Genomic DNA, 14,481 nt, shown 5'->3' with positions numbered 1-14,481 from the left:
GGAAATATTATATCAAAGAGATAGGTAAAAAAAAAAAAAAAAGTAAACTTACAGAAACAAAACAAAATATGTGCAGTCCCTGGTTTTCCATATGGCTGTCTTGTCAACTAAATAAAACAAACTAAAGAGGGTTTGAGATAGTGCGAGATTAATAGCTGTTATGTATTTCCAAACGATCTTAATTCGTTTTATCGGCTGTATTTCTCAATGAGAATTGTGTCACTTTTTATATTATTTTATTTTATTTTATTTTATTTTATTTATTTATTTTTTGATTGAGACGAGGAGGTTTTTCAATCCCCAGTGGGGGCTCAGCTTTCCTCCGCCTGTTTTGATTGGAGGAGGATTTTAGAGGCCGGTTTAACAGTTGCGTTGGCCGCTCGCTTCGGATGGGACCGCGCGACAGGACAGATGAGAAACTGCTTCCATCTGGAAACGCAGGGAGAGAAGGAGGGTTGACTCGACACAGTCACCGGCAGTAAGACACACACATCCTACTTTCGTTACATCGCACCGGTCATCATCATTCCGGCTGTTGGAGGAGCAGAGCGAACGTGCGCGCAGAACAGTTGCACCTGACTGATCGTGGACATACCTCAGTTTTATTTCACCAGTCTTCATTTAACAGTTGCCTTCGATACTTGAAGAAGGGGAAAGAAAAGAAAGAAATCAACCGGGCTTTTACGTTTTCCTTCAATTCTGGGAGAGGACTTTTCCAAGGAGGACCCTGCGTCTGGAGTGCTAATAGCCTACACAGACTGCTCTTGTTGGATGTTGATTGTTGGTCAAAGAGAAGAAGTGGCAGCGTTTAGCCGCTGTTGGGACCACCACTGGACAACCGGTGTCGTGTCTGAAAGTGTTCAAAGGTAGGAAGTGATGATGGTGTTTACGACTGAAATGCGCATCACATCAACGCTGGACTGCAAGAGCTGGCTTCAGAGGAATGGAGAGGACGGGTCAGCCGTTCTCACCTAAGCTTTTCTCCATCCCTCAGTAGACAGCTCTTTTGCAGTGACTGCACACCTATTGTAAACCATGCACACTTTAGTCAGTTGCAAATGTGAGCGCTTCTGATGACAATCAGAGGAGCGTTTTGCTTTCGTAGACAGTTGGTCCATGGAGCTCAGCGAGAAGCTCAACTTTTAGTTTTTAGCTGCTCCTCACGATAATGAGCATGACGTGGTGGAGATGCATTGCGTTCCACTGAGACTGAGCAAAAAAAAAAAAAAAAAAAAGGGAAAAAGATGATCATAAAATCACGTTTTATTCTATAGGCTATTAGCTAGTGCAGGGAAAAAAAAAAAAAAAAAAAAAAACCCGGCCAGTTCTATTTTATGTGGTTATACGACGTCGTCATTACCTTAGTTTAGGCTATTTGATTTATTTTCGTGACTTTGGCAAGATATTTGTGTCTGTCGATCATCGAGAGTGCTGTGAACAACTTTCCATGCAGCTCTAATATAGCCTAATATCCAGAATACCGATTCCATCTAGTGCACAGTGCATGCATGGTGTCCGCTGTTTGTTTATTAATTTATTTATTCAAGAATATATTTTTTATTTAGGTTTTAGCCTACAAGTGATGAGGCTTTCCCCCGTCACGAGCTTTTGGTTTGTAGAAAGGAATGCGCGTCGCCTGTCGCTGGAGTGAATCCACCACGCCAGCATTCACGGCGGGGAATGGAGGAGTCGTGAGGGTGGTGAGAGAGTACAACCCCGGGCATAAAAACAGTCATATACCCCCCATTGTGAGAATCACACCATGAATCATTACACAAACCCGTTATGAACAATATCAGCTCTGTATTGCTCTGTAGGACACGCAGAACTTGTCAAGATAGTGAGTGATTCAGTGAAGCGAATTAGTGCGTATGTGTGTGATTGGATCGGAGTGCTAAGGATTTTACATTTGTAAATTAGGTTCGATTTTTTTTTATTATATATATATATATATATATATATATATATATATATATATATATATATATATATATATATATAAATGTGTTGTCAGACTCAATGCAATGTGATAGGTATACGATTGCAAGATGTCTGTGACTTTGTGGCAGTTACATCTAGGCCTAACAAGAGATATGGAAAGTATACAAATATTAAACAAAGACTAAGTCCAATCTTCCTATTATCAGCAATCCAATACTTAGAGATACATGTGTGGGTATTATTATTATTTTTAACAACAACAACAATATTTTAATAATAATAATAATAATGATGATGATGATGATGATGATGATTGAAGAACACCATGCATGCTCACATGCATTCAATAGAGGGTGCTGTTGTTCTTTTCAGTCCTGGCCCAGTTTGCTTACCACAGTTTTGTCTCGGAGGGCCACTCAAAAAGATTGAGCGCCACCGTCTGTGTTGCTCATGCTCCCCAGGGATGCAGAATTCAATCTAGCAGAGGCTCTGGCTAATGCTGTGGCACTTTGTCAGGATTAACATCTTTCTAGTCAGTGGCTTCTGTTACCTTTGGTGTCACATTACCACCTTGGAGTTGTGTGCAGGGAGAAAAAATGAAGCCCCGGTATCTTGCTCTTGCATTGTGCTGGGTGCTGCGCTGCTCCAGTCCCACATCACTGCGGGTCGATAGAGGAAGAGACTCAGTCATTTTCAACAAATAAAGGCATTTGTTATGGTGACTTGTGAAGCTTCTCAAAGAGCCCTTTTTTCCACCACCAGTCACATCCAAACAAGGCCGGGAGACCTTTTTTACTGAGTTTAATTTTCAATTATAGAAAAGAATACCTCAGCTAGAACTGATTTTCGGCGCTCATCTGATCAGTTCATATTCTGTGAGGGAGCATTTAATTATAGGTTTCATTAAAGCAGATCTTTTGAAAAGCAAAAGCGAAGTTACGATTAGACAAACAGTGCTTTTGCACATCAATTGGGCTTTGGTGGAAAAAAAAAAAAGTAAATTAATCTCCACACCTATAAATTCGGTCATGTTCATGCATGAAGAAAGTCTTTCCGATTCTGCTGGCAGCCTCCTCGGCCGTTTGGTCTCATTGTGGTGGTTTCTACTCACGCGCAGAATAATGATGATTATACCAGCACTTGGACAGGACCAAGTTGTTCGTGCCAACTGTCTCCAGTGCAGGAATCTCATGCCATCTGTTAGTGACCTTGGAACACATAAATACATTTTTCTGACTGGTGGCTTGGTACTGTATGATAACTCCACACTTTCTATTGTATAAAGTTTTTTTTTTTTAGGGATTTCTTGGCATCCCTCATGCAGACGCCAAGCATGCCTACAATTTCTTAATTTGATATATGATATATATATATATATATATATATATATATATATATATATATATCCACAGTATATGGAGAGTTCAGATGCAAAAGCCTCTAAGTTTCATCTGAAATTTTCTTCTAGAATGATAATTTTGATCAAGCTTGTATATTTAAGTTCATAGGTAATTTTCATTGCCATTTAAGTGAAATTACTTAACTTAAATATACAAGCTTGATAAAAATGATCATTCTAGAAGAAAATCTCAGATGGCACTTAGAGGCTTTTGCATCTGAACTCTTCATATATATATATATATATTCATCTTCAACTGTGAAATGTTTTTTACAAAGTCATGAAGAGAGTCTACAATTACCACTATGAAATACGGTGGATGAAATATGGCAACAGGAGAATAAATTGGATGCGGACGGTTTTTATTTTTTTATTTTTTTAATTCCCCATCAAATAGTTATTAATAGAGTATTTGACACAGTGGAGAATTATAGCTTCATTTATACAAAGCAGCCTTCATGCTGAACGTGGTTGCACTAATCACTGCGTGGGTGCTGCAAAACATCCATTCACCCTTATGAGGAGCAATTAGCAAAGCAGAAAATCATACACCCTTTTATATGCTAACTTTTAGAGCAGGAGTGCTTTTCTTTTCTTTCTTTTATTATTTTAATGCCTTACTTTACATTTGCAATGACAAACATAACTCACCATTCATGATCTCACGACTGATGCAGTGGGGAGATGTTGAGATTGTGGAAAAAATGCCTAATGAACAACACCTGAGAGGATCTTAGTGATACAGATATTTGTGAGGATTGAAGAATTGACATGAACAGTGTGAGATGAGCAACCACATTGTGTCAGGTGCAGTTGGGTGTTTTTTGTTTTATGAGATTTGGTGTGATATGTTATCTAAATGTTGGCAATCTGAAGCCAGTTTATAGTACTGCTCTGAAAAGGCATTGGATTATGAATGAATACATCAAGAATGCATTGTGAATTTGCTGCCAACGGTATGGCTTGCTGGTTTTACTGTTACTTCACTGTTAATATTCTTCATTTACTCTAGATAGCCTGGAGTGTGACAAGCCAAGTAGATTTTGTCAAAGCAGTTTGGAAATCCTTTTTTTTTTTCTGATGTCAAGACCATTCTTTGATCTAGCACTATATCATAATACTGTTTTTTTTAACCTTTGCCTTTGAAGACCATGATGTAACTCAACCTTCTTTGACAGTTGCATCCTTTATTCTTTTATGGATGAAAATACGTAGAGAACGTACAGCAGATATTTACAAATTATTAAATTCCATTGGTGTTCTCATGCTTGCATTTATTTTGAAATGCAGAAAAATAGAATGCAGTCATTAAATTAATTTATTACAAATACTTTTTATATATTTTATTTTGTTGAGGGACTATCAAGCACAGATTTTATTTGTATTTGTGGTATTAACTCACGCATGGAATTGTTAATGGTAAGCTAGTACATTTAGGATTGCCATTATCTGTATGGTTTGACATGTGTTTTGTGTTTGCTTTAATTGCACATATTTTTTCTTCATCTATTCAGTCATATCTGTGAAATTAAATCTGTTGACTAATATTTAAACATGGTAATTTTTGCCATTGATATTTTATCCTATAGACCTAGTCATTAAAAAACTTCTTGAAATATAATTTTTGCTGAAATTAAACCAAAATACCAAATCAGGCTGCATTCTCAAAGAGATGACCTTTAGAAAGAAAGCACTGGTCATAAGTGATGTGACTTGGGTATATGGCCAGTAATAGGCCTGATTCTTCTCTCAGACTTGCTTGGCCGCAAAACAGCAGATAACATTATCCTGAACCCATTTCCACACAACGCAATTAGACATGAGACGTGTAACCTTTTCTTCAGTAATGCATCCTAAGACAGAAGTGCTTTAACACCCCCTCCCTCTTTTTTTCCTCTCAGTTTGAATTCAAGTCGTAATACCAATAATAAAGCACACGTGATGGGTTAGATAAAGTAAGCTTTAAAAGTCCTCACATAACGTACTACACATAAAGGTGAAAACATGTGGTTGCATTAATATGATTTTTTATGTATTAGTTCTTCCTGTCCTTCCAAGAAACCCTGGAAGTAAACAAGTAGCTTATTTGTTCAGATACCAGCCATCTGGTTAGTGTTGCTAAGGGTTTGCACAGGTTTACAACTCTTCCTTTTGGAATGGGAAAGGGGTGGGAGGATGAACTGATCTGCAATGACATGCTCCATTACTCCTTCTTTGCATCTGCAATAAAGCTAATTGTCTGGTTTCCCATGTTTAAGCCCAGCGTTGCCACAATGCACATTCACACTAATATTCAAGACACTGAAGACAATGAGCATGGGCTGCATTTCTCGCAGACCAATCAGAAAGAGCACACCGGCACAAATGGATCACAAATAATACCCCCCTCGTGATCCTTCTGAAAGTGAACTAACATCTTTTAATTTATAGTTCAACCATAGCCTGCAATCAGAGCGTTAAGTGCTCTAGGTTCATTATCGGGTGGCATATGGTGATGCATATGCATAATACACTAATACTTACTCCAACTCTGTCCTATCTATCACTGTGCTATAGGCAATGTATGATTTTGTGCAATTAAACTTCCCCCTGATATACTCATTGTTCTTTTGTCTATTTAAGTCTTCGAATGTAATGAAACAATAGGGATGAACACACACAACCTGATCGTTGTAATTTCGCATAACGTGTTTTGGAGGGTCTCTAAATGCGTGGGGCGCGTAAATCACAGTGTTTTTCTGTCTTTAAATGTTTATTTGTTGCCTCACCAGCCTAGAAATTACCAGAACAAAAAAGAAAAGACAGAGAATGGCAGTCATGATGACAGCGGCTAATGTCTGGCATTTGTCTCCGTAGCTAGTTGTCTCTTAAGGTTTGCAAGCGCCACACCATCACATGGGTTTTTGTAGCAACGTTCAAGTGGCTTATTGTTTCCTACTTAATGGTAATGAATATTGCTGCAGATTGTTGAAATGCAGAAACAAAATAGTAAAAGGAAATCTCTTAAAATTAGCTCACTTTAAGACATGAGGCATGAAATTGGATTTTGAGTTTGCTGTAGAGAGAGAGAGAGAGAGAGAGAGAGAGAGAGAGAGAGAGAGAGAGAGAGAGAGAGAGAGAGAGAGAGAGAGAGAGAGAGAGAGAGAGAGTGCTGTTCTCACAGTTCAGTGCTTCTCTCATTGCTTGCTGTCCTTTTACTCTGTTGTATTTCCTCAGAGCAGCTGCCTCACCTGTTCTCAATATTTAATGTGGTGGAGGGTCTTTTGGGCTTGTAATGAAGTGGAGGTCAAGAGCTTCCTCCAGCTTCTTTCCTCCAAACTGGCCCTGTAAATGTCAGACGGGCTGTGAGAAAACAGTCTGAACTTTCCCCCGTCTATCTCAGTCAGTCATCTCGTATTTCTCTTCATCACTGCCCACTCTTTTGCTCCCTCTATCTCCGCCAACCTTCGTCAGAATTCATCTCAGAGCCCTGGCCTCCACTCAGCCAAAGCCTGAGCTTTTTCCATGTTATATTACCACCTCATCAGCCTTTTTTTTCTGTCACTCATCTTCCCCTTTTTTTCTTATCTGATGAAAGACATGGAGCAAATCCTCCAAAACAAAATGAATTTGACACGTGTGGTTATGGATGGCCACACAGGATGTTTCTTTTTGAACAGAGCTTTTTGTTTATTATTATTATTATTTTTGGACCCTGAGGACACAGTCATTTCTTTTGAAAGAAAGACGCAACTCATCACCTCCCGAACTTAGTGTTTCAGTTTTGTACGATCCTGGCCATTTTGGTGGCCTCGATAACATATTCATCCCTTTAATCTCTATAAGCTGACATAATGGTGTGTGAAGAATCAGGCTATGTTCCATTCCACTGACCATCTGATGGGCAGCCTTCTCTATAGACCTGGCCACAATACTAGCGTCTGGCTGCTTCACTCAGAGAAAACGAGAGGTCCAAATCTAGCAGCACTGGGGCTTTGTCAACAGTGAATAACAAGCAGGCCAATTACAACTCAGTTACCAAAAGAACAGTGGAAAAGGCTGTGAGTAACAACAACTCCCAAACGGTGAGAGAAAACTAGGTTTATGGAACAGATGATGTGGAAGATAAAAGAATTTGTTGAATAACCTGGTGGGTCAATATTTCAGGCGAGGTATGCGGATAAAGGCTCCCAATTTTTGTGTTTATACATAATAAGTAGGATAAATTGAGCTTGGGAGTTAACAAGTGCGGCACTGATAACCTTCTGCTGTCCTTGGCATTCATAGCTTTGTACCCTTGATCTCCAAGGTCTCATATTAACTTTTGGATGGAAATCTGTCTCGAATGAATTATGATGCAAAAATAATCCCTGGGGTTTGTAATCAGTAATTTTGTTTACTTTAGCCAATCGCAGGGCCCCAGATCCAGGCTGTGATGTGGCCCTTTCTCTGCCAGGATCTGAAGACTTGAAAAGATATGTAAATGATATTAGTTTCTCTATTATACCTCTTAGCTTTTTTCTTCCTTCAGAAAATTATAATAGGACAAGATGCATGATTGATTACATGTATTTATCTAAATTTAACTATCTGAAGAGCTCATTTCCTCAGAGGGAAATTGCAACTAAATTAGCAAGGATGATTTTTTTAATGAAAGAAAGAAAAAGAAAAGAAAGAAAGAAAGAAAGAAAGAAAGAAAGAAAGAAAGAAAGAAAGAAAGAAAGAAAGAAAGAAAGAAAGAAAAATATGTATGAACTCAATTGGGTTGGAACATCTGGTGTTCCAAAACTCTTTTGACTTGATATGCTAATCAAATTGTTTTTGTCAAAAAAAGAATAAAATGCTCAAAAGAGTAGTGGGACAGTCCCAGCACATGTTCTCGGATCCTGCTTTTCCTTCCTATTGACGTTTTAAAGAGAGAGGGGCATTCAGTCAGCCCATCTCTCGAAACGTTATTTGTGTCATTTTCGTTTTTAACCTTGAGATCAACAAAAATAGCATGGAATGAGTGAATAATTTATTTAGTTCTGCTTCTAGTGGCTGGGTTAAGGGGAAGCGGTTTGGTCACAAAGGCATACATTTGTAAATGAGGCAGATAAACCTTTGGGTAGACAAGGAGCGTTTTGTTTGACACAGGAATTCTGTTGTTGGCTGTTTTGGTTGTCAAGTACTCTGGGAAGGCAGGATGTGTACTGGACCTACAATGGGCCTTTCAGCTAAGCATCTCAGATGCACGCCGATGCTGTCCCGCCTCCTTTCACAGTGCCCTAATCTCTTTATCAGGCAGCCACAATGGCGGATTCAGTCTTCAGCCTTGCCGGCGAGATCAAGACCAGGAGGCAGACGCTTCAAACTGACCAGCGTCTAACCTCAACCAGCCTCAAAGCACAAAGTTTTCACAAGTGCTCAAGGGTTATAGACACATTGAGAAAATGAAGATGATATGGAAATCATGCCAACAACAGCCCGTACAAATATCAAATAAAATTATTTAAATTGTATTTTTTCATCTTAAGCTCCATGATTTTTTTTTCTGAAACATTTACATAATGTTACTAAATCAATAGTAAAAAAAAAAAAAAAAAAACTTTCTACATGATAACATGTACAGATATACTTAATAAATTAATTGCATGATCTAAGTTCAGATAAAAAATAAACTGTAAGGACCATTAATTCTTAGTATGCAAGAAAATGTATCCTGCTTATCTGTAAATCTGCAGACGAATTTCAACTTTTTGTACTTCACCTTTCAATCTTAAATGTGGCTCCAGCAAAAAGTAAAAAAAGTTAGTAATTGATGAATATAATAATACATTTCCTATGAAAAAGATGACTAGTAGGGTATGGTTCTCTTTTTTTAACTTTATAAATTCTAAGTTAATGTTTATACATTTTCTCTCTGATAATTTGAAACCTGTAAAATAAATGAGATTTTTCAGAGATTATTCAACTAACACATACTCACTCACCTTAATATATTTGATACATAACATTTGATTGCCAGTTATTTGGAGTATTTGAATGTTTTCTGTAAAACTAACCAAAAAAATAAATGAAATTAGAATATATATATATATATATATATATATATATATATATATATATATATATATATATAAATGAATAAAAAACATGAAAACCGAATACACCAGAAAGGGAGTTTGTCCCTCCATCTAGTGGCCCATTTTTGTTTAGTGCCTGTCAATGTGTGTTTGCATCAGTAAACTCATTCACACTCCTGGAGCCAGCAGCACCCTCAGGAATCTGTCAGCGTTGCAGTGCTACCTCTGTAGCGCAGACATTGTCATTCCATTTGTGGGGCTGTTTGTCTTTGATGCAACAGCTTTTCCATTGCTTATATCCTTTCTGAATCATTCTTCACTCTCGCAATAGGAAAATGCATTAAGGCATTAGGTTTGGCTGAATCACTGTAATGCCAAATTGCACTTAATTTCACACCTCTGTAAATTCTGTTGTGTCAGGAAAGCTCTTTTTAGACCTCTTTCTGTCACGGACAAGCTCTGCAGTAAATAGTTTGGGGCCTCAGGGACTCGTCCAGCCTAAGGTTTTAATTGTTATAATTTAATGCAGGGGTGTCCACATCCTGTTGACCCCTGTTTGCTGGGCTTTGTAGGTTACAGTGAAGGCAGAAATAATTTCCAGCTGCCTGACATTGTGGGTGGCCCATGGGTGGACAGTCTTTTTAGGAAAGCAGCCGCTTCCCTTTCTAATTAGGCTGTTGAACATTAGCACTACAACTGTTAGAGGAGAAGGGAAGTAATGGCCTTTTCAGTGAGAACGGTAAAGGGTTGTACACTGCTTGTCACTTCCACAAGGACACAGGGCTCGTGAAGGCCAGCAAGGCGTTCATTAACATGACAGTTAGCCTTGGGTCGTAAACCCGAACCGACTTGTAATGGAGGAGCCCGGCCCCTGCTGAGCGACCAGGACAGTGCGGTGTACGGGACGGGGGGGGCTAAACTAGAGACCACCCTCCATACAAATCCCACCACTCCCACGAAGAGCAAACAAGCTGTACTTCCTTCAACTGTCATGTAAAACACTGTCTTTCATTTTATGCCAGAAAGACCTGTTCCCATCCGCGCAGTCCTTTTCTTCTTTTGCCATTCGCCCATTCACCTTCTGTATGCTCCTCTCACCCTAGAGCAAACCATCTTTTCTTTGATGCCCACTCGCGTGATTGTTGACCTGACAGCTGTCTGTATTTGAATGACTCTCCATGGTAACAGTCGGGAATGTGTGTATTGAAGTCCTAAAGCACTGACTGTGCTGCCTAGAGAGTATAATATCAGTTGCTTAATAATTGCATCATACACTTCTTGATGTTATGTCAGTTGTTACAGACTTGTTGTTACATACCTTACATATACTTAGGGCTGGACAATAATTCAATATCAATATAAATCGCGATATAATTTTTTTCAATAATGGTGATATGATTTTTAAACACATTTCCGATATTTCAATATACATTATACAGCATTTGTCACTGGCACTTTACATGTAACCCAAATAATCCATTAGTAATCGTATTGACGGCTTAATCAGACTGCAAAGCCTTCATGTAAACACCTTAATCGATCAGATTGAGTTTGATCCGAATAAAATTGGTGGTTCATTTCTTTTCTAATCTGATTGAGAGAACATGTAAACACTTGATCATATTGACAACCGAAACTGAAAGGAATGCGCATGTGCAATGACGTAGAATAGCGTAATGACGCACGAAACGAGTTGTTCTTCTTGTTGAATAGTGTCATATAAATGAGTTTCCCGGCATTCTGAAATTCTTCTTTCATTCCGCGTCTGTGAAGTGGAGCAGGACAACGTCCCACCAGTCCTAGTTTCCGATTCTCATCCACAGACGTGTGGTTTTGGGCGTGGGGTGGGGGGGGGGGGCATTTTTACTGCAGCACGGCACAGCGGTTCATGCTCACTGTCTCCAAATTATGACCAGAAACGGATAAATATTAGGTCTGCTGTTTAAAACAAATAAAGAACAAATGTAGGAGAATGGTTATTATGCGCAAACATCGGGAAACTCTTTTGTGCAGTGAGCGTATGTCAAAAATGTATATTCCGATTTGAAGTGGGCACATCAACCCGATCACTTGTTTAGCGTTCATGTAAACACCACATTCAGATTGATCAATTGGAATGAATTCAGGGTTTCATAAACACTCAACAATGTCCTTGCCCCAGCAACTTGTGTTTTTGTTGTTGATCACTCTTTTTCTGTTTTCTGCAGCAACTCTGAGCACTTTTCATATTCTTTATCCTGGCTGAAGCTATTTTGTTTCAATCTATAAGAATAATATAATCAGCCTATTTTATAGTTTAAAATGTCAAGATATTAATATTAATAAGTTGAGAGTCTTGTTTAGTTGACAATGATTTCACATTTCTTGTTTGGATGAAGGCTAAATACAAATAAAAGGTGAACATTAATTTATTTGTACCTTTTTTATTTTATAAAATATGATATAGTTTTATAGGAGGAGGTTTCATAGACTTGGCAAATTCATTTTTCAGAAGTTTGTAGGTACAGACACCCATTGTGGGCATTCTTGGCACTTATTCTGAGGCTTTTATATTTGTCATATCGATATCGGAATTATATCGTATCGACTGAAATTAAGAAACATATACTAAAGTAATTCGACTCGACTAATTTCTTTATTCTGCTTCTCTCATTCATGCTTTGATCAGAACTGTAGCTGCTGAAATTTAAGAACCAAAGAATTTGCAATGCTTTTAGTGCCGAACTCTGCTGTGATTTACACGGGGACAGATCCGGATGAGCCAGTGAGTGTGCATTGTTTCTCAGAAGTGTCTTAACACAGAATAGAGGCATGTGCGTCACCAAATAGGGGATTTCAAAAGCACTGCTCCGAGCAGCATTTGAAGCAGCGGAAATGGGAGATTTTGAGTGGCATGAAAGCTGACGATTCTATAAGTTCTTAACTTGGAGGTGTTTTTCTGCTTCTTAGGGTTATTTGGGGCACAGCGTATTGTCACTGGAAGTGGGGGATTGATAGAGAAGGCAGTAATTCTGGGTTACAGACGTTTTTTTGTTTTGTTTTGTTTTTTACCTGAATTTTAGGTCAAGTCAAGCATTATGTGTGCAGTGTTTTAAACAATGTGTGTGGTTTCAAAGCAGCTACACAGAAAATGTTCAGACCTGGTATTAAGATCAGTGATAAATGATAATCATGGTAACATTTTTCTATCTGATCACTCTATAAACACTAATCTTTCCTGATGCGACCCACATGGTAAACCACGAAAAGAAGGGTTTTAAAGCTGCCATGTTTATAATTTATTTAAATCTTAAGACATATGTTTTTAGGCTAGATTTTATTTTATTTTATTCTCTTATTATGCATATCAATTTTTGTTTGAAATATTTTCTTGTTCTCTTGAGAAATTAACTTTAAAGGTGCTATATAAAAATACAGTTATTATTATTATATTCACAACATCGTTTAAAAGTGTAAGATTTTTTTTTGTGTGTGTGTGTGCACAAAAAGTGTGCACTAGATTGCTCAAAAATTACACTAAAGATTTTACTGTTTCAAAAAATGTCTAAGTCAGATACATAATGTTCTTCTGAACTGTCTGATCTTCAAAGAATCATGAAAAAGAAATCACTGTTTCCAGTGTTTTTTTTTTTTTTGTGTGTTTTTTTTAAGCACCAAATCAGCATATTAATGATTTCTGAAGGATCATGTTACACTGAAGACTGGAGTAATGAGTAAAATTCAGCGTATCATCACAGGAAACAAATGTTTTTAATCGTAATACTATTACAATGTATTTTTGATCAAATAAATGCAGCCTTAGTGAGCCTAAGAAAGAATATTATTGCAGTTATGCATTCAAAACACTGTGATGAAAGATGTTATGTGAAGTCTATATTTTTTTTCTTAAAATGTATTTTTTTTTCTCTCCAATGTGCGGTTTGCACAGCAGTGCTAGCCTTTTCCTAGTGAGCACCCATAAGACATTTCTAAATGCAGGTGGTGAAGAAGGCAGGCAGATGCTATCATTTATCACAACCCTTCTGTATGCAAGCGAAGCAAATCCTGAGGCTAAGAACAGAGAGAGAGGGACGAAAAAGAGAGCGATTTCCATGCCTGTTGAGGCCACGCTGACAGATATAGTCACCTCTGAGATTAAATCAAATTCACAATGAACACATCTGATACTAACACAAAGCTCGACGAGAGCTACATTATTAACATTGGTATTCATTCCGTCATCCAGTTATTCCACCTCCCGTCCAGACTGAACAGAAAACGTTATTGCTTGGATGGAGGGTGCCCGGTGGGTCATTATGGGTCAGTGCAGGTGTCCCTGGAAATCCTGTTGGGTAGCTATTCACACTGAGGTGGTAAGACCCACTCGGACCATTTTCCCCCGGTCCCTGTCGTCTGTATTCTACAAACACAGTCGCTCAGTCCCTCCGTCGGAGGTGGCTTTTCAATTACTGAGCGAGGCTGCGGGGGAAAGGAGCTTGACAAAAGCCATGATATAAACCATTTATAGTGCGGCTCCATCATGGCCCCAATGCCAAAGCGGGCTGGACGGTTCATTTAAAAGAGAAATTAATCACACATGGTTTCAGGCACACAATAACAGATTATGACTGGCTAGTGGCACCTCACTGAGATCAGGGATACAATTTTAAAAAGACACTTAAATCTGTGGAGAAATGCATAGAGTTTGTGCACCCCTTGAAAAAATGTAGGCCTATGAACTTACCATATTTCAGAGCTGCAGGTGAAGACTTTGTATGAGAGGGAGAGGTAAATAAAACTGCACAAATGTGTATTCAGTGTTAGTCAGTAATTGGCTAAAAATTGTGATTCTACAAACTCAATTTTTCAGTAATATGACAATCGCTCAGCTCTTTTCAAAACATTAACAAGGAACTGTTTTACCATTCGGTGTATTGTTGAAAAACACATCACTGTATTTTTCATCATATTTTATCATGCCCACAGCTCTGGAGAAGAATGATCTGAGGCAAAACTCAAACAAGCACTGTCCTCTGTTGCATATCATTGAGAAGTCTGAATTATAGTGAATCAGTTCATTTAAACAAATCACTGTGCAATTAAATGATTCATTTTAAC

The 14,481-nt window shown here is 38.2% G+C and overlaps 1 protein-coding gene across 1 annotated transcript in view; it reads left to right on the top strand.

The window, feature by feature from the left end:
- The first annotated feature begins 345 nt into the window (after window positions 1–345).
- Window positions 346–14,481, top strand: part of cdh11 (cadherin 11, type 2, OB-cadherin (osteoblast)) — a 58,341-nt gene continuing 44,205 nt past the window's right edge. Inside the window, exon 1 of the mRNA XM_079867076.1 lies at window positions 346–866. The gene's annotated coding sequence lies outside the window, so the exon portion shown is untranslated. The remainder of the gene's footprint in view (window positions 867–14,481) is intronic.

Source organism: Squalius cephalus (assembly GCF_949319135.1).
Source record: "Squalius cephalus genome assembly, chromosome: 3".
Lineage (NCBI taxonomy): Eukaryota > Metazoa > Chordata > Actinopteri > Cypriniformes > Leuciscidae > Squalius > Squalius cephalus.
Note: the sequence above shows the minus strand (reverse complement) of the source record. Positions and strands in the feature narration are given on the sequence as shown.